Source organism: Lagenorhynchus albirostris, chromosome X (genome assembly GCF_949774975.1).
Source record: "Lagenorhynchus albirostris chromosome X, mLagAlb1.1, whole genome shotgun sequence".
Classification (NCBI taxonomy): Eukaryota; Metazoa; Chordata; class Mammalia; order Artiodactyla; family Delphinidae; genus Lagenorhynchus; species Lagenorhynchus albirostris.
In genome coordinates this window covers 125,616,910-125,637,888 of record NC_083116.1, presented here as the reverse complement: position 1 = coordinate 125,637,888, position 20,979 = coordinate 125,616,910, and the positions used below count along the sequence as shown (strand labels likewise).

At 49.1% G+C, this 20,979-nt stretch overlaps 1 protein-coding gene and 1 non-coding gene across 10 annotated transcripts in view; one reads left to right on the top strand and one right to left on the bottom strand.

Moving 5' to 3' along the window:
• TBL1X (transducin beta like 1 X-linked) overlaps positions 1–20,979 on the top strand; it is a 228,229-nt gene that overhangs the window by 15,633 nt on the left and 191,617 nt on the right. The window contains exon 2 of one of the 9 annotated variants that reach the window (XM_060138702.1): positions 16,225–16,450. The exons of 6 other annotated variants lie outside the window; for them this stretch is intronic. The gene's annotated coding sequence lies outside the window, so the exon portion shown is untranslated. Of the gene's footprint in view, positions 1–5,749; positions 5,825–16,224; positions 16,451–20,979 lie in introns of those variants that run through there. 2 more of the 9 variants (XM_060138703.1, XM_060138704.1) reach the window with 2 other exon arrangements.
• LOC132514134 (U6 spliceosomal RNA) lies at positions 4,427–4,528 on the bottom strand. Its single transcript, XR_009538632.1, has one exon. It is a non-coding gene; the product is annotated as a U6 spliceosomal RNA (small nuclear RNA).

The following is a 20,979-nucleotide window of genomic DNA, read 5'->3' as shown; positions in this document are numbered from 1 at the left end:
TGTGGGATCATATTACACTGGTTTTGCACCATCTGCTTGCTTGCTTTTTTTTACCACTTTGTTAAGGTATAATTGAAGTACAGTAAACCAGGCGTATATAAGGTGTGCACGGTCATCAGTTTTCTCCTATGTTTGCTGTCTTGAGTGTGATGCTGGTTTCTGGGACACGTGCATATCAAGATAACACGTATTTTCGTGGCTTCCACATTTCCCTGTGCCTTTCTGTAATCTCTCTCTGCTTCCCCCCACCTCCGGGCAACCATTGATGGCTTTCTATTACTAGATAGGTTAGTTTGCATATCCTAGAATTCTGTATCAGTGAAATCGCACAACATGTGCTCATTATTTTGCCTGGCTTCTTTCACTCAGCATGGTGATTTTTGGCTTTATCCATGTTGTGGCCTGTGTCACTAATTCATCCCCTCTTATGACTGGGTAGGATTCCATCAGGTATGGACGCACCACCGTTGATCCATTCACGCGTCGTTGGACACCTGGGTTGTTTCCATTTTGGGGGTTATTATGAATAGTTTTGCTGTAAATATTTTTGTGACCTTACCACTGGTTCTCAAACTTCATTGTGTACCAGCGCCCTGTGGAGGGCTTGTGAAAACACAGGTTGCCAGGCCCCATCCCCAGAATTTCTGAGTCAGTAAATCTGGGCGGGGCCTGAGACTGCATTTCCAGCAAGTTCCCAGCGGACACTGATGCTCCTGGTCTGAGGCCCACACGTGCCTTAGAGGAGGTCTTTGTAGACTGTGATTGTTAGTTGTTCCAAATATTTCTCTCCTAGACTGTTCCTTATAACGTTGCTCATGGTCTTAACCACCAAGCTTCCCATGTCTGTATGCTTGGATGTGTCCGTCTTTCCTCTTGGCTTCCTTATTATGTCAAGGGGCTAATACCAGGAATAACTCGGGATGCGTGGGTCGGCGTGCTGATGAACGCCAAACGCCAGCCGTGATACCCTGCTGACTCTTGTGGGATCTGACTTGCGCCCTGTCTGCGGTTGCTGGGGTCACCTTCTGAGGAAATGGTCCAGGCCCAGGTGGGGCGGGATTGGACCCAGGCCCTGCGCCAGGGGCTCCCCATGCTGCTGGGTCCACTGCAGTCTTAAGGCTGTTCACCCGCCTTTCCTCTCACAGGGGAGCAATACCCATCCTTTCTCCATCCCATCCCCTCCCGTCTGAAACAGCCAGCCCAAGCCAGTCAATGTATTTTACTTTCAGTTTGCTTTTCGGGAGTCTAATCTGAATCGGCTGACCTGGAGCAGCCGGAAGTTATCAGTAGACGTTTGCTGCCGTAGCCAGTGTATTTGTTACCATTGTTTTCTTATTTTGGAGAGAGAGAATACTTTCATTATAGAGGGTTGCTTTAAATTACTGAGAACGGTTACTTTTGCAGAATCGCCTTCCTGCATTTCATCATGAGCCCCAGGCGTCCCACTTTGCTCCTCAGCCCGTTCCATAAACCACCTCTGGTCACAGTTTGCTGCCGACCTCTGCTCAGGTGTTCCAGACTCTTTACTGTGGAGTGGGCTGGTGCGCAGGATTGCAGGCTTGTTAAGTAAACTAACCTCCTTGGGATGGTTAAATTTTTTAAAGTTTGCAGTGACTTGTAATCATTGGCTGATATCTTAGTGGTTGTTTCCTCTTCCTCTCTCTTCTTCTCCTATTTTTTAATATGACAGCTTTATTGAGATATAACTTACATACCATGCAACTCACTCATTCAAAGTGTGTATAACTCAGTACTTTCCTGGTATTTTTACAGAGTTGTGCAGTCATCACCACTGTCTAATTCTATAGCATTTTTATTACCCTGAAAGAAACCCCTTACCCATTAAGCCATCACTTCCCAAATCCCCTCTCCACCCAGCCCCTGGCAACCAATGATCTGCTTTTTGTCCCTGTGGATTTGCCTATTCCGGACATCTTCTATAAATGGAATCACACAATATGTACCCTTTGCTGTCTAGCTTTCTTCCCTTAGCGTTAGGTCTTTGAGGCGTGTCCATGTTGTAGTGTGTGTTATTCCAGTTTCTTGGTGAACGTTTTGTGGAATCTCTGGGTAATCAAGGAGGGCTTGGGACCTAGGGTGGGGAATCAGGTGGAAGAATGTTACGGGCTGGGTAAACCCGGGGCACGGGCTGCTCCTTTCAGATGACGTTGAAATGGAAAACGGTTCACAGAAGGAGCCATGTTTATAAGACCATTTCCAGTTCAGCTTCCAATTGGGCGTACACTGTATCTGCCTTCTCCTTCTCTTTAGTTCCATCTCTTCCCCTAAAGTTCAACCTAGAAAACAGTTTTGGTCAGTTAAAGCTGTGCCTGCTGACCCCTCTTTTGTGCTGCCTTTTGGACGGCATTTTATTTTTTAAATTTATTTTTGGCCGCACTGGGTCTTCTTTGCTGTGTGCACACTTTCTCTAGTTGTGGCGAGTGGGGGCTACTCTTCATTGCGGTGCACCGGCTTCTCATTGCGGTGGCTTCTCTTGTTGTGGAGCACGGGCTCTAGGCCCACGGGCTTCAGTAGTTGCAGCACACAGGCTCAGTAGTTGGCGGCACGCGGCCTCCAGGGCATGTGGGCTTCAGTAGTGGTGGCGCGTGGGCTCAGTAGTTGTGGCTCGTGGGCCCTAGAGCGCAGGCTCAGTAGTTGTGGCGCACAGGTTTAGCTGCCCCGCGGCATGTGGGATCTTCCCGGGCCGGGGCTCGAACCTGCATTGGCAGGCGGATTCTTAACCACTGAGCCACCAGAGAAGTCCCCGGATGGGATTTTAGAGGGTCCTTTCTTGGTGTGAGGCGTAGGAAGCCTGTAGTCCCCAAGGGGGTGTGTGAAGTTGCTCTGGGGTCGCGGGGTTCCAACCAGCTAGACTTTGGCTGCGTTCTGGGGCCTCCCTGAAGCCACAATGCCGGCGTAGACTGAGACAGAGTCGTAGAGTTGTTCACTTTTCTGAATGTATAAGCCTTCTGCCTGTGTAGAGCCATAAATTACCGTTCCAGGGTCAGGTGGGAGAATATGGAGGCTGACTTTTCTCCAGCTCTCCGTAGGCACGACTTTCTGGGGTGTCTGTGCCTTGAACGAAGAGCTTATTGGTAAGGCTGAAGGTCATGTGTGTTTTCTCTGTTGATCTTATAATTGACTGTGTTAGTTTCCTGTCACTCTTGGGACAGATGACCCCAAACTTCCTGCCTTGAACGACTCCGCTCTGTTATCTTATAGTTCCAGAGGTTGCAAGTCTGAGATGGGTCTCACTGTGTCAGTGGGGCCGCCTTCTTTTCCAGAGGCTTTCGGGAGAAGCCAGTCCTTGCCTCTTCCTGCTTCTAGAGGCCTCCTGCATTCCCTGGCTCATGGCCCCTTCTTCCATCTTCAAAGCCAGCAGTGCAGCATCTCTCCGATCATTCCTCTTTGGTCACATGTCTCTCTGACCACAGCCTGGAGAGATTGCCCACTTTTTAGGGCTCACGTGATTACATTGCCCCCCCCCCCCATATCCGAGATAATCTCCCCTGCTCAGCATCCTTAACTTCATCGCATCTGCAGAGTCCTTTTGGCCATGCACGGTAACACTGCCACAGGGCCCAGGGATTAGGGCATGGGACTGTCTGGGGGCCATTATTCTCTGGCTCCATTGACAGTCTTCAAGGAGACTTATTTCCTTTGTTTCTGTCTCTTAATTTGTTCCTCTGAGCCCTGCAAGGTTTGTATATTTATTTAATATTTGCTGTTTGTCTCTTGAATGATTCAGAAGTCATGGAGCTGTTTGGTCGGTGTGCCTGCCTGAGGTGCAGCCACTGGCTGAGCCTTGATTTACCTCTGAGCACACCCGGTTGTTTTCTGTCTTGGAAGGACCTGGGATTTTTGGTGCTGATCGAACACATTTGTATGTCTAGAGCCTCTCCTTCCCAAGAACTCCATAGTTGGTGGGTGGCCCTGCCACTGTCAGTTTGAGGGTCTCTCGGGAACTCTGACAGAACTATTCCCTGGAGTTAGTGTCTCACAGTCTGAGTCAGCTGTGGGAAAGACCACCACGATGTGAGAAGAGTGGGACCTGGCCCCCAGGACTTCAAAGATACCATGTGTGCCTTTATGGGGACTGAATTGGTGGGTTTGTGGCTCCATACAAGAGTGGAGGAAGACAGGTGGGGGTAGGGACAGAAAAGTCATAATAATATCCACTTGTTAATCAGCATTTTGGTTCAGAAATATTTGGGGAGTGTATCAGTCAGCTTTCTGCTTTGCTGATGATGTGTAACAAACAGCACCCATGCATACAAAGGCTTACAGAAACAAGCACTTATTTCTTTACAGAATTTTTTAAAATTGAGGTAACGGTTTATAACATGTAAGTTTTATGTGTACAGTACTGTATTTTGACATCTCTGTATGCTGGAGCGTGCTCACCACCGAAAGTTTAGTTTCCATCAAAAATATGGAATGCTTCATGAGTTTTTGTTACCCTTGTACAGGGGCCATGTTAATCCCTGTATCTTTCCAGTTTTAATATATGTGCTGCTGAAAAGAGCACCAAGCACTTATTTCTTGCTTACTGGTCAGTGGGTGGTGAGGTGTGGCTCTTCTGGGCTCAGCTGGGTGGGATCAGGGAGGCCTGGTTCAGGCTCTGGGCTGGGTTTAGGACTGAGCTCCTAATCTCCTTCTTCTGAGGCTAGTAGCCTCTTGGGGCATGTACTTCTGCCCCTCCTATCTGGTATAAGAAGAAGCCAAGCTACATCACGCAGTCACGTTTAAAACCTCTGCCTGTCCTTCCCACTAATGCTCGTTGACCGGAGCAAGTGTCGTGGCCAGATCCCACATCCATGGGCTGGGGAGGGCTGTTCTAGTCGGGAGGTCATGCAGAGTCACACAGCAAAGGGGGCAAAAGGCACGTGTGTTAAGAGGCAAGAGGGAAGAAGCAGGATTGTGATACCTTCTGCCCTGTTGGTGTGTGGGAAGGAAGATGACCCCAGTGGACGAGACTGATGCACCCAGTTATATCCAGGAAAATAGCCCCGTAGGTGGATGTTGGAAACAGCAGGTGCTTGTGAAATATGTAGCTTCCTTGGTTCCATCTTAGAACAGGGGTTCTCAGCTGGGCAGGTGGTGGTGGGGGGAGGTGGGGGGGCAATCGTGTCCCCCCAGGGACATCTGGCAACATCTGGAGACATTCTGTTGTAGTTAACTAGGGGAGAGGGTGCTCCTGGCATCTAGTGGGTAGAGGCCAGGGACGCTGCTCAGCATGGAACAGTGCCCAGGACGGTCCCCCACAAGGAATTACCTGGCCTGGGTCCGCATGTGCCCAGGCTGAAGAGCCCTGCACAGATGGAGTTTCCAGGTGACTGTCGTGCACTTTGAAGTTTGAGTACCACATCTTGCAGGACTGTCTCCACTGGGAAGGGCAATTGGCAGTCCTTTCCATATAAAGACATAAAGCCCTCCCGAGGAAGAAGGAGTTGTTTAATCTCTCCCAGATGGCTGCGTGGAAGCAGGTTACAGCCCAAGGGTCTTGGCTAGGTCTCTGTGATTTCTGTGACTTATTCTCATTGGCTTTGTACCGTATTAATTCTTTAAATTTTATTAATTTTTTTTTTTTTTGCACAGCCTAATAAATGGACCATTTATTTGGTGTTGGAAAATCTGTTTTTTATTAGGAGATTTCCATTATGAGCTTAATGCTCTTTTTTTCCAGGTGGCCTTTTGCCCACTGTTTCTCTTACGCATGTATTTTCTCTTTCCTTACCAGCAAGACTGCAAGTACTTGACAGCGGAGATCACGCCTTAGGTTTCCTTTCGGCCCTGCACCGTAGCAAGCACGTGGTAATTACGGGTCAGTTGCTCATGGTGTCCTTCGCAGTGCCCGTTGTGCTGCATGGTTAAGGGTCGCTTATCATGTTTCCATGGACCAGCCTTTGGTCTCTTGCTGTAAATTCTGTTTCCAGTCTTTGGGGGCTGATGCTTCGCGTGTTGACACTCGGTTGCTTTGTGGCCAAAAGAAAGTTTTGACCTCATTAGAGGAGGGAGCCATGTCATTGAGAGGCTGAGAGCCTCCTTCCTCCTCTCACACAAGTGTTGTTTTATTTTGGTGATTGAAATGTTGAGGGTATGAAAAAAAAATCAGGGGATTTGACTTGCTGGCGGGACAAGCAGAGGACAGTGCTGTGAGTGAGTGAGTGAAAGCCTGTCTGTTCCCACCCGCATCGTCGTGCACAGCAAGCAAATAGAGATTTTCTGCTAAAAAGCTGGCTGGGGAAGCACTTGCTCTAGAGGATGCTGTGTCACCTAGAATGGGCTGTCATCAGATCAGCCAAGTATCACCTCTCGGGGCGACCAGCAAGTTACGGAAGTAACTCTGTTGTGCAGAACTTTCTGTTTCTCTCTTCCGTTCTCTCTCTTTTCTCTTTCGGTTGAGCGCTGTTTAAATGAAACGGTTCTCCTTGATTGTGTCTTTAGTACAGTAGTTGTGAGAGCAAGGCTTTTGTTCTTCCTGATTCCCTGTTGAGAAAAGACATCTCCTGGCTTGTGGGATGCAGGGGCGGGGGGTCAGGACCCACAGAGACAGTTCCATCCTTCAACTGTCCTTTTTTATTTTCATTTGATTTTTAAAAAATTGAGATGTAATTGACATATGACGTATTAGCCGAAGGTGTGTAACATAATTATTTGATATATGTAAACATTGTGATGTGATCACCACAGTAGGTTTAGTTAACATCCATCATCACACATAGTTACTCATTTCTTTTTCTTGTGATGAGAACTTTTTTTTTAATCTTTATTTATTTTTGGCCACGTTGGGTCTTCGTTGCTGCACGCGGGCTTTCTCTAGTTGCGACAAGCGGGGGCTACTCTTCGTTGCGGTGCATGGGCTTCTCATTGTGGTGGCTTCTCTTGTTGCGGAGCACGGGCTCTAGGTGCGTGGGCTTCAGTAGTTGTGGCACACGGCCTCAGTAGTTGTGGCACACGGGCTTAGTTGCTCCCCTCGTGGGATACATGTGGGATCTTCCCGGACCAGGGCTCAAACCCGTGTCCCCTGCATTGGCAGGCGGATTCTTAACCACTGCGCCACCAGGGAAGTCCCGTGATGAGAACTTTTAAGATTTATTCTCTTAGCAACGTTCAGATATACTCTCCAGTATTGTTAACTACAGTCATGTATTATGTTGAATCCCCAGGACTTACTTATGTATGTATGTATGTATTTATGTATGTATGTATGTATGCATGTATGTATGTATGTATTTATTTGGCTGCGCTGGATCTTAGTCGCACTTGCGGGATCTTCCGCTGTGGCATGTGGGATCTAGTTCCCAGACCAGGGATGGAACTCGGGCCCCCTGCATTGGGAGTGCGGAGTCCTAGCCACTGGACCACCAGGGAAGTCCCAGGACTTAACTTATTTTATGGCTGGAAGTCTGCACCTTTGATGCTCTTCACCCACATCCCCTCTCCCGCCGCCTCTGGCCACCACCATCTGTCCTCTGTGCCTTTGAGGTGTCAGTTCTTCTCTGCCACCTTGTTGGCTGCCCTGTCACCTCCTGGGCTGTGAGGGCACCAAGTTGGTGTGTCTGACAAAGCAGGTGACCTAGGAGGTCGCATGGAGTGAAAGAGGAGATGAAAATAGAAGTATGTGAACTAAATGGAAATTATGTGAACTACAAAATGAGAAAGGCCCTGAGCTGCCGCATTTCCACATGCAGGTCTAGCAGTGTCACGTTATGCTACCGACCTTGGCAAATTTTCCAGCTGTCCTTCTGTCTAAAATACAACTTACATGAAAATGAGCCCATCCCTTGGAACTTAGTGGTTAGGAAACTGGAGTCAGGTTTGGGGAAAGGGACCCTCACCTTGTTAGACCCCACACCCCCCTCCCCTCAAGAGGCACCTGGACTGTTACTCATGGCGAACAAGTTGAGCTGAAAGGCACTTAGGAGGAAACGGAACTTCCCTTTCTGTTGGGCGTGCCTGTAGCAAGACGTTCTGAGCACCGATTCTTGTCTCACAGCAGAACGTGATTCATGTTACTGTCGCTTACGGAGTAGAATGTTGTTGAGATTGGGGGTGGGTGGGTGTGTGCGTGCACGAAGGGGAGAGGAGCGGCCGGATGAAGCCGTGGGGAACGCAGGGAATATGTTAGAAGATGTGCTTTCGAGGACAAACAGGAAACTTTTGGCAATAGGCTGAGTTTGTGACCTGTGACTCAGACAGTGTGACTGAGGGAGATTCCAGTGGTCATTTACTTCCAGCCTTCTTCTTATCGGTGCCACGGGGCAGTGTCTCATTCAGCTTTCCAGAACCCTCTCTAGGAACTCTTTATGCTTGATGGAGATGGTATTTCTCCTCTCACTTCACTGTGGTTTAAAGAACTGGGAACCGGCGTTACAAGCCGTCTCCACGTTCCTTTGATGATTGTGTAATTTATCAGTGGAGAGTTGCCCATGACCTTCCTGGCATCTGACTTCTCACAGGGTACCTGCGCTCACGGTCTGCCTGTGGAACACGTATAATGGAGAGTGAAGACTTTTACAAGTAGGTGGGTCCTCCTGATTGGAAATTGGGGTTATTTGAGCCAACGCAAGTCAGTTCCTGACCTTATCCAAGATTAACTGCATTAAATCAAAGAAGACCCATATAACTGTAGGTTATAATTTTTTTTTTTTTTTTTGGTCCAATACCAAGACTGACGTTTCCCTGGAAAGAGCCCTTGAGTAGGAGCAGAAGGATTGAATTTTAGGCCTAATGCTATCATTAACCACCCACTTGACACTGGCCCCAAGAGAATAAAGGAATCATCGTTTCTCTTCTGTCAGCTGATCGCTTGGGCCACATGCTCTCCAAAAGGTTCCAGCACACAACGTGGTGGATCCGTTTTCAAGACTGTCCTCAGCCCCTAGTCTGAGTTACTGGTGTTATGGGGGATTGCTCTATCACTCGCAGCGGTAAGAACTGTGTATGGTGAAACCCAGTGGCCAGAAAGCTGTCTTTGGAATGTTCTCTTGTCACCTGTTAGGGAATGCGCTGTAATAATTATGTTCCCTGGAACTTTCAATGACTAAACTGCCTTGAACAGGAGTCAGGAAAGGCCCACCTTCCAGCAGATTCCATTCTGTGGGGTTGTCTTAGAATTGAGGTCTGAGAACATTTCTTGATTATCTAGTCAGGTGGATGTGACTTAACTAAAGGCCAGTTTGGACCCTGTTGGAGAAAATCAAGTTCAGACACTTAGTCTAAACAGAAGTGAGGAATACGGTTACCTTTATCTCATTATCTAAGCTTTCTTTGGAGGATATACAAGCTTGTACCGCATGTGACAAGCATCACATATGGAGGGATTTTCTTTTCTGCTTTTTTCTCTGAAAAGTCCTTGGGTGATCAGGTCATAGACTATTTGGTGTAAAACCCAAACCGACCAGACAAACAAAAAACAAAGCAAAACAAACAAACAAAAAAGCCGTAGTTAAATTTTTTATATTAAAATATATAGCTTGAGAATCTTCATTGAAAAATCAGTAATCTTTTGCAGATTTGTTTAAATAGGCTTTGGTGCCTTTTAAGAAGATTCCCTTCCTGGTTGCTGTGTTTGGTCCCTTCAGAATTTGGGTCAGAACAATTCTCCAGGAAAGCAGCCATGTTAAACTGGTTCACTGTCAGGATGGCTTATATTACGGAAGAAGTTTCTACCTTTAGCCCTCTTTTTCTGCTGGTTTGCTTTCTTGGAAACATTATTACATCTGTTCTTAGGGGAGTTATAAAAGAGGAAAAAAGAGTTAATACACCGTGTTTTGTAACCGGCGTTGGCTTCTTGCCCTGAGCACTGTGTCTTTGCCGTCCATTTCTCACTTCAAAAGTGCAGACGGGGTCCAGAGCTTCTCTGAGAGCTCCTCCCAAGCAAGGTGGAGCCGTGCCAATGGAAGGGGGCTGCAGGGATGCCTTCTAGGGCGGATGCGCTCCAGAGAGAGGGCAGGGGTTTATCTCCGCTTCCCATCGTCTGTCATTTCATTTTCTTTGGCTCCGGCTTTTTCCATTCGCAGCTGCCCTTGTTGTTTGTTGGAACCAAACTTCGCCTGTACAGAAGGGCTGTGGGCAGAGGGCCTACACGTGAAGTCGCTTAGCTTTTGCCCTGATGTAGTGAAGGGATCATAAAGGGATGAGCACAGGGGAAAAGCTGAGCGTGGGAGGGGCCACCGTGTCATTCCGTACAGGGATGTCTGTGCAATAGGAAGACACAGAAGAATGGTTTTAGGGTTTTTTTAGGTCGAGTGGAGATTAGTGATGGCTACATCTTTATGTGGCTTATGTGTATGGTCGATTTTCCTTATTCACGGTAGTTGAACGTGTACAGTTGCTGAGACCTCATAGAAGCTTTGCTTCTAGGGGAAACAGAGGGTTCGGTTCCTGCAGGTCTCTGGTCACGTTATTTTCATCAACCAATCACTGCATAACCTTGTTTTACGTGTGTTTCTGCTTAAAGACACCTGATTGACTGTATACTGTTGATTCATCCATGTTGAAGTCGCGGTCAGCAGCCCTGTAGCTCATGCCTGAACCAAGCTTCTCCAACACACGTGTTCCCTCCCTACCGCACAGCACAGCCGTCTTGCCCTTCGGAACACCAGACAGCGCTGCAGCACCGTGCTTGGGGGCTGTTCTAAGCAGAGATGTCACCAACAAAAGCACAGAAATGCAAAACACGTGGCAGTAAATAGCCCACGGAGAGCACACTGGTTTACGGCCTGGGAGGTGAAGCAAGAAGGTGGCACGAGGCCTCATTCCACCTGAGCTGGGAACGTGTGCACCGGCGGCTCGACCTTTTCACCCCGTGCTTGGTCCTTGAGTGACCACACCACCTCAGATCTGGATCTGGGGTTACAGATAGATTTTAGCAGGTAGGCAAATTCACGAATACTGTATCCTCAAATCATGAAAATTGACTCTGTGTGTGTACACAGTGTGTGTCCCCGGGTATTAGATACACACACATACACAGGTGTCTATTTTCAGGGACTTTCACGACCTGAAAGCAGTCAGCGTTGTAACATTGGGTTGGCCCCAAAGTTCGGGTTTCGGAAAAATCCGAACGAACCTTTTGGCCAGCCTCGATAGTTGTGTCCTCTGGCCCCTCTGGAGATGCAGTGAGAGGTTCAAGTGTTTTCATGAGGGACAAAGGCCTGTGAGAGATAAATGGGGGACAGGACTGAGTAAGGAAAGCCTCAGGACCTCGACGCGTATCTGATAAAGTTTGAGTCAGGCCCCCCTCCCCCCCAGCCGTGAGCTCTGGAGTGGAGATTGCCTGATGGGTGGAGAGAAATGGCCTTGTTCAGCCGTGGGCTGCGCAGAACAGAGCCATGGAGGGTGGGCAGGTCCTCTCTTCCGTGAAAGGAAGAGCTTTGCATCTCCACGCTGACACAGTTGCACACCGAACTGTGGACTTCGGTTTTGTATATTAAAAATTATCTTGCACCCATATTAGGTTGAATGGAGCGGCGTCCCCATTTCAGATCAAAAGTCGTCGAGTACCGGCAGAGTCTAATGGTCGAACCCAACAGAATCTTTTCAAGGTATAATGATAGCATTTAAGATGAGGATAACATCTGTGCCTTACATCGCTTGTTGAGAAAAATCCACTGTACCTCATCTGAAACATGTTTGGACCCACCGTGGAAGCCCGTCCGTGGTGTCCGGACTCCCGGATGATGCTTTGTTTTATCAGGACAGCCCCTCCCCCAAATGATGCTAGAAGAGAATCGAGGTAGTATGAGGAGGTGCTGCGTTTGTGTATATGTTTCAGGTTGTTTTAATCTGTGAACACAAGCTTTTCTGAGCAGCTCCTTCCTTTGCCTTCAGGTGTTGTGGGTGCTGGACGCTGGAGCTCCGTCATTGAGTAGGTGTTTTAAGAACAAACGGCAGATTTACAATTACAGCTTCTGCAGTGATGGGAATATTCCGTGCCGCTTGGTGGAACATGTAACCACCACTGTGTCAAGTTAATAACTTCTCAACTTGGTCTTAAAACCAAATACACGCAGTTCGTTTCATTAAAAATACCTAAGTGGTAAAGGATGGGTGGCTTCCAATGGTGGTAGAGTCAGGTTTTTTTTGTTTGTTTGTTTGTTTTTGTTTTTTTTTTCCGGTACGCGGGCCTCTCACTGTCGTGGCCTCTCCCGTTGTGGAGCTGCGCAGGCTCAGCGGCCATGGCTCACGGGCCCAGCTGCTCCGCGGCATGTGGGATCTTCCCGGACCGGGGCACGAACCCGTGTCCCCTGCATCAGCAGGTGGACTCTCAACCACTGCGCCACCAGGGAAGCCCTAGAGTCAGTTTTTAAAAATTGAAAGGAAAGTGCTTCCTTGTGATTTGCGGTTCATACAGATAAGTTCTGTAAGCGGTTTCATCTTGTCTGTTTCAGGTGAGATAAAGTGTGAGACTCTTTCTAATTGAAGTATAGGTCATTTACAATGTTGTGTTAGTTTCAGGTGTACAGCAAAGTGATTCAGTTTTTTATATATATTTATATGTATACACACACACACATATTCTTTTTCATTTTCTTTTCCACTATGGTTTATCACAGGATATTGAATAGAGTTCCCTGTGCTCTACAGTAGGACCTTGTTGTTTATCCATTCTCTGTATGTACTAGTTTGCATCTGCTAATCCCAAACTCCCAATCCATCCCTCCCCCCATCCCTCCCCCACCCCCCCTTGGCAACCACAAGTCTGTTCTCTATGCCTGTGAGTCTGTTTCTGTTTAGTAGATACGTTCATTTGTGTCATATGTTAGACTTCCTATGGTATTTGTCTTTCACTTTCTGACTTAACTTTGAAAATCTCTGAGTCCATCCCTATTGCTGCAAATGGTATTATTTTATTCTTCTTTGTGGCTGAGTAGTATTCCATCGTGTGTGTGTGTGTATATATATATATATGTATGTATGTATGTATATATATATATGCACCACATTTTCTTTATCCCTTCATCTGTTGATGGTTATTTCAGTTGTTTCCCTGTCTTGGCTATTGTGAAGTGTGCTGCTGTGAGCATTGGGGTGCGTGTATCTTTTCAAATTATAGTTTTCTCCAGATATATACCCAGGAGTGGGATTGCAGGGATTGCAGGCAACTCTATTTTTAGTTTTTTTGAGGAACCTCCATTCTTTTTTCCGTAGTGGCTGTGCCAACTTACATTCCCGCCAACAGTGCAGGAGGGTTCCCTTTTCTCCACACCCTCTCCAGCATTTATTGTTTGTAGACTTTTTGATGATGGCCATTCTGACCGGTGTGAGGTGATACCTCACTGTAGTTTTGATTTGCATTTCTCTGATAATTAGTGATGTTGATCACCTTCTCATGTGCCTGTTGGCCGTCTGTATGCTGACACTCATTCTTTAAAAGGCATTTGTCCTCACCTGCATTCCTAGGTACAATGTCCTTCAGCCAAATAGTCTCCAGGAACACACAAAGCTGTAGTTCGATGAGGTTGGGTTTGTTGACCTTGCATCGCATTGAGGGGACTGTGGGACATCTCAGTCACAGGGTGCTGAGAAGACCTTAAAAGAGTTGGGCAGGGTTTATGGAATCGGGTCCCTGTCTGAGATGAGTGGTCTCTGAATTGTTTCTGTTCCAGCAGGAGAAGGCTGCAGCCTAGCCGTGAGTGCCAGGCCGGCTCCCAGCTGCCAGTGACTGCTTTTCCCTATTGCTTATACATACATGACTGGGAGACTAGATGGGTGAGTGACTGGGTGGGTGTGTGCCTCTTAATGATCACTCATTTTTAATACCATGCATTGTAGCAACTGGATGTGGTCCTGGTGTCACCTGTTAGCTTTTTTTTTTTTTTCTTTTTGCGGTACGCAGGCCTCTCACTGCCGTGGCCTCTCCCGTTGCGGAGCACAGGCTCCGGACGCGCAGGCTCACGGGCCCAGCCGCTCCGCGGCATGTGGGATCCTCCCAGACCGGGGCACGAACCCGCGTCCCCTGCATCGGCAGGCGGACTCTCAACCACTGCGCCACCAGGGGAGCCCACCTGTTAGCTTTTGACGATGATGGAAGACCAACTTAATTCCTGCAGAGCCTTGCCGGGAAGGGAGCTGAGCATGACTCAGCATTATGGAACGTCAGGCTTAGTGGAGGTTGAGTTGTAATGTTGGCACTGGTTCGTGCTTTATGTTTTAGAGTTTCGGCTGTATTCTTTTCGATGCTTTTATGAATGATATTTTCTTAATTTCATTTTCAGATTGTTCACGTCAAGTACTTGCAGGATATTACATTTTAAGGCAGTAGGAGACCTTTTTTCTTGCTAGTTACAGAAAGAGATTTTTCTCCTGGTTCACTGCCTGTGTCTGTGGCACTGAGTTTTTAACGACCAGGAAGACCTTCTGAGGATTCGTTGGCTTCCTTTGGGTTTGCCGCTTTTTAGTTCTCCAGAGGACCAGTGACAGAGACTGTGTTTGATTTTTTTTTTTAATTTATTTAGGTAATTTTCATTGAAAACGATTTATTTTGGTTGATTATAGACCACAAGAAGTTGCAGAGATAGCGCCGAGAGGTCCTGTGTGCTGTCAGCCAGGTTCCTCCAATGGTGACGTCTTACATAAGCTTAGAGCAGCAGCAAAACCAGGACATCAGTACCGCGCAGTATGGTTGCGTCATCCACAGTCATTACTGGGAGTTCACCAGTGTCTGCTTGTACTCATTTATGACTTAAAGATAAGCGTGAGTAATATCTTCTCTCGCAAAACTCCAGTGGAGCGTGAATGGAGCAGAAGGGGACGGAATGAGTTGAGGCTGTTACACAAGCACCCGTGAAAGAGCCCCTTGACTTTCTTGGCGGCCGAAGTGGACGGGGCAGGTGGCAACAGCGCCCCCGGAAGGCAAGAGGATGCTTTGGGTGGCTAAAATCCAGGTGCAGGCGGTGCCTGAGCCCCATGTGGGGCATGCTCCTTTTGTTTGCAATGCTCAGATGAGAGAAACCATTTCCCCTTCAAGCTCCAGGCAGATTGATGGAGAATATAACGGGGAGGAAAGCCCCCCAGCTCGTCCATCACAACCCGAAATCACCGGCCCCGGATTCAGTTACTTAATCAGTTCCCATACGCCTTGTTTTGTAGACGGATGGGCCAACCTCTTTTCTCCCCTTCGGTGACGGTAGTTATTGTGTTTGGTGTTATCCACCCCACTTAGACCTCACTTTGGAATTTCTTTCTTCTCTTCCATTTGGGTGGTTTGCCACATGTCTGGCTAGGAAAGTGGAGACGTAAACTAAGCGTATAATGGACGTGAATCTCCCACTGCATGGAATGTGGCCGAATGATTTTTCTTTCCCACCTCTCTTGCCGTGAAGGTGACGAGTTGGAAATGGTTAATGGTAGTCGTGAGACACCGCAGAGTGGTGTGACTCTCTGTTGGTGGGGGTGGTGGCAGCACTTCATCCCGAGAGCCACGTTACGGCGTGTTGCCCTCCTGGGGGTTCTGCGCGAGCTGCTGCTCGGGAACTCAGGACAGTAGCTTGCAGTCTGGGCCTTGAGAAGCTCCTGTGAGTGAGGCGTGGAATGAAATTGCAGAAGCCGCGGCGGCTTATGGAAACCGGAGCCAGGCTGCTGTACTGGCTCGCGCCCCTGAGATGTGATAAGACTGGGAAGTGAGCTGCGAGGGCCATTGGTACCAGGGAGCCTGTCAGACACTTACTGCAGAGGCTTGCGGGCTGAACAAAAAAGGGTTTGCATCGCCAGAAAGTAGATGAGTGGTTGCCTAGGACCGGGGCTTTGGGTAGTGACTGCTGAAGGAGGGGGTCCGGGGCTGCTTCTGGGGAGATATAATGCACATGTTCCAAGGTTGATTGTACTCATCAGGGTTACACAGCTCTGTGAATATACTGAAAGCAACTGAACTGTATACTTCCGATGGGTGAATTGTGTGGTATGTGATCTGTATCTCAATAAAGCTCTTTTACAAAGGGTTCGGATCCGCTTTCATACTTGGAAGCTCGCTCTGAAAATATGTCACGTGGTCTCACGTGGTGGTAGAAGCTCCTCGTGCGTGGACATGGTGTCACTGCATGCGGGGAGAGCAGTTTCAGAGTGATCAGTTCCGGAGAACGTGTCCCTGCCTGTTGTCTCTGCTCCGGCAGACCTAAGAACCAGGCGTCCGAGGTGAGCGGGCAGTGTGGCTGATATCAGAGGAAGTGGGGCGCTGTCCTCTCTGTTATATATTTTCCCTTTTCTCACTCTCCTTAGCCTCTTCCCCTACCCCAAACTACAACCAACCAACCAACCAGGAGAAAGCGTGAGATGGGGTTGTGGCGTGGCTGAATGGCCGCGTTTTGTTAGAAGAATGCATATATACGGGAGGGAAAATACAGCCAACGTACAGCGGCCCACCCTTTCTCAAGGGCCAACATAGAGACAAAGATGGAGATAGCAAAAGGGCAGACTTGTAATGCGTCCTTCTGACTATTGAGAGGTGAGGAAAATTTTGAAAACAGTATCTCAAGTCACTCTTTTCACCTTGGTTGAAACTGACATAGGTGGTTTTCCTTCCTTGAGCAAGGGAAATGTATACAGTGCAGGTGCTGCAGATGAATGACCTCGCTCTGTGTTGCTCTCCAGGGAATCTTGCTTGGAGATGATTAGAAGCACATCGCTCTAAGTAATGTGAACTATTTCTCCATTCATAAACAGAGCTCGATAAAAAGCACATCCAGGTGGTCATTTAATATTTTCTGACACTCAGCGATTTTGTCATGAGCTTTGTAGAATTGGCCGGGTGCTTAAGCTAGTCGCGGAATGACTGAAATTGCCGGTCAGGTTAAAAAACCATGAGCACTTAGTCTCCTAAAGAAACGTTGTCTCAACAGCTATCTTTTGCTGTTTTGTTGCTGCACGTGGTAACATGTCTTTGTTGCAAGCTGTGCATGCTATATTCAGTGGTGAGGGAGAGCTGAAGATAGAGGCTAGGGACTGAGATTCCTGGATGCAGAGCGTGTACGAGGAAGTGGCCCAGGAGAGCTGGACGAAGGGCCCCCCTGGTGGAACCAGCGCTCCTTTGTGTGTTTGAGAGTTTAATCTGCGGGGAGGGGATTTCTCTGTGACTTCCTGCATGTTGAAACCTGAGTGGCCTGTCCTGCCTTTGACCTTTGCTGTTTGGACTGTGGCTTCATTCACGTGTACCTGGTTCATTCTCAGTGCCAGGGTCACATCCTTAGGTTGACACCTGAACCTGAACTTTGGGGCTTGAATAGGGATGTAGTTGAGCCTCGAGGCGGGGGTGGGGTGGGGGAGAGGGCGGGAGATAAGGATAAAAATCAACCTGTGACTTTTTGGGTGCCCGCTGACCACAGGGCAGTGTCCTGGGTACTTTCTGTAGTTGTTTTTGAGCCTGCACAACAAATCCAAATCCAGAAAGGCTCTTCCTGTTTTGCAAGTGGGGAAACTGAGGTCAGGGCAGTGACGTACCGGGTCTACCCCTTGGAACTGGGACTTCAGAGCCCACCCTCTCTCCCAGGGCAGCCCCGTGCTTCTCAACAGTGGAAGGTTTTTTACCCTGAATGCGTTACACTCTTCAGTCTTAGGACTCCGCAGGGACACTCGGGAGTCGTGGGGTACGGGCCGGTGGCTAGACGCCAGGGTTGTGTACGTGGGAGCCCTGGAAGAATGACGGTGTCCGATTCCAAAAGCATCTTCTGAGGCAAAGCTTGAGATAGGCTTCCTTGAAGGCAGGGGCCAGACTTGGCCTGCCACCTGTTTTTGTACAGCCTGTGAGCTAAGAATGGGTTTGTATTTTTAAACGGCCAAAAAAAGAATACTGTTCTGTGACACATGAAAATGATATGAAATTCAAAGTTTTCTTGGAACCCAGCCACACCCACTCATTTAGATACTGTCTGTGGTTGCTTATTCCCTACACAGGCTGTTGCAACAGAGACCCTCTGGCCCCTGGAGGCCTGAAGTATTGACTCTCTGGCCCTTTCCGGAACCAGCGTGCGATCCCTGCCTGTTCTGAGGCCCATACCACCTCCCTGGTGTGACCCCCACTTCCTCCTCTCTCCTGATCTGATCTTCATTTGCACCCGATTCCCATCTAACCTTGCTTGCTGGAGCCTGGTATTCCACAATTAGAGAGTCATTTGTTTGACATGAAACTTTGTTCCAATTAAAATCCTGGGAGTCCCAGGAGAGGTAGTACATTAAACTCTACCAGTCATTTCTGCCACAGGATTGGAAGCGATCGGTGCTGGCTCTGTCCCAGTGGAGCAGGGCTGTAGCATAAAAGGAGGGGGTACAGGGTGCTCCTGTGCTTGGTGGGAGAAGAGGGGAAGTTGGGTCATCCAGAAGAGACCTGTGTTCATGTCCTGCTTTTTCTGCATCCCCACCTCAGTCACCCAGAGGCTGGCGGTGTTGGTGGACAAAGGAGGATGCCCTGCCCACCATAGGCCTGGCTGACAGCCAAACGCCTTGGCTTCTCAGAGCAGAATTGTACGGTGCGGCAGGGCCCACAGCTGGGAAGTGGTACCACTGGCATTTGGCTCGCACAGTCTTCTTCCCGTGCCCTGGTGCTAACTACGTTCTAGTGCCTTCTGCGGAAGGCTTGGCGTAACATACTAAGGGGGGTGACCCATTTCTTGCCTTTTTACCTGCTTGTTTTTTTTTTTTTTTTTTGCAGTATGTGGGCCTCTCACTGCTGCGGCCTCTCCCGTTGCGGAGCACAGGCTCCGGACGCGCAGGCTCAGCGGCCATGGCTCACGGGCCCAGCCGCTCCGCGGCATGTGGGATCCTCCCGGACCGGGGCACGGACCCGTGTCCCCTGCATCGGCAGGCGGACTCGCAACCACTGCGCCACCAGGGAAGCCCTCACCTGTGTTTTTGATGGTTGCTTCTCTTGAAGCCTAGACAACGGTGAACACACGTGGGGAAGATGAAATGTCGCTCATTCCTGTCTTGCCCGTACTAGCTGGTACCCCATACATGGGGGCAACCCCACTTCCCCCAGAAGCAGCACGGTGATTCAGATGCGCGGCATTGAAGCGTACGATCGCCACGCTGTGGTGTGCTCCTTGGACGGTTTTCGTGGCCAGCTTACATTTCAGTTACGTGTGCAGGCTTTACAAGGCCATTCGAGACTGGCTGGGAGCTTGGTCATAGTTTTATAGCATTGTTTCTAGGAGAAAAACATTTCTGAGTGCGAAACCAACGAAGCCTTGGACAGTATCCCATCTGTAATTTGGAGGCCGCTCTGCTGTCAAGATTTCTTCTTTGCACTTGTCTCGTTCTGATGTGCATGGTGGCAAGCCAGAGCGTTCCATTAGCGGTGGTGTCCAGGGCGGCTTCTTTCCTTCGCGGTTCTTGTGTTTTCTTTCTCGATTTGTCAGACCCTTAGGACAGTGCGGTGGAGGCATCTACGTCTTCTGGTTGGGAGTGGCAGGGAGAGCGGGTTGGGAGAAGGGTTAAAATTAGCCAGAATTTAAAAGCAGCAGTGACAGCCCAGATCATTTTTCCTGTTAACCTACTTTGAAAATTGCCAGAACAGTGGTAGAGTGGAAATTCTCCGGTTTCTCTTGTCCTCCTCTGGTAAGATCTAAAAATAACTTAAGGAGGAGCTGGGCACATGGCCCTTTGATCTCCTTGGCCTGGGATGTCTCTGGTTAGCAGCAGAGGCTCCCGGGACTCGGTGTTCTTCAGCGAGTGTGGGAGACGGTGGGTGGGGCCGGTTACTGTAATCTTCCTGGGTCTGTCCCTGCTTTCCATTTCTTGCTTCTCTAAATATTCTCTCTGCACACCTTCCCTTTACATCCCACCAGCTGGAATATGTGTACGGAAGCCGGGAACAGGACAGATCCCACCTTTCTAGAGAACGGCTGGACTGGGTTTGTTAGCTGTTTTATCGAAGGCCTCCTGTTCCAGAATAAGTAGAACAAATATTTGACTGCCAGAGGCCCTGTGGTTTAGCTGGGGAACACAATGGCAGGACTGGATTTCACGTGTAGTAGAGGTGTCGGGAGTGCCCTGGAGTGTGGAGGTTGGGATGGCATCAGCTGAGAACTGGTGAAATGGCCTGAAACCAGGGGCAGACATGGGGTGGAACCCTCCGTGGAGGAGAGCCGTGAAGGCGTGTGTCCGTAGGAGCCCACATGCTCAGAGGAGGTGGGAGGAGGAAGCAGAGAAGCAGGGTGGTCGGGGCTGCTGAGGTGGGATTTGGCGCCCAGAGGCTGGGGGTGACGTGTGAGAATCCGGGTGTGGTTTTCAGGGTAGGAGCAGTGAGTCTGCAGCTGAAGACGGCATATGTGCGACGACGGGTGAAAGGCTGGAGGCAGTGGGTACACATGTCTCGGGGGGAGAGGTCCAACCTCAAAGGTCAGGGGAGAAGAGCCTTTGGGAAGGAAGCCAGTATGGGGGAAGGGGCTTTTAGTGGGGGAAGATGTGGTGTTTGAAAGCTAACAGGAAGTGAGAGGTTCCGGAGGTGCGATAAAGGACGGGGGCTGTAGTTCTTTGCCTTGGAAGAGGAGTAGTGGGGACGTGGCTTTCGGGACAGATGAGAAGGTAGTAAGTGCCTAGAAAGGAAGATGATTCCTCTTAAGAGTTTTACCAAGACGAAGGTCTTGGTTTTCTAAGAGAATAGGGGGTCCTGACTCGAGGGCAGCCAGCGCTCGTAGGATCAGCTGACGCAGGAGACGGATTCGGCGTTCAGACTGTCCTTGGGCGCAGAAGGCGTGAGCTTGGGCTGGGGAGCTTGGCGTCTTCTGCCTGCCTCACCCCCTCTGCTGTCACCAGCCCTACCTGGAATCGTAGGCGCCCTCTTTAGTCTACCCTAAGCAAGGCTTTCTGTGTAAGAGGCTATTGGAACTCATTGGTTTGGTTTCTAAAACGCCATGGATTGGGCTTCCCTGGTGGTGCAGTGGTTGGGACTGCCCGCCAGTGCAGGGGACACGGGTTTGAGCCCTGGTCCCGGAAGACCCCACGTGCCGCAGAGCAGCTAAGGGAAGACCCAACGCAGCC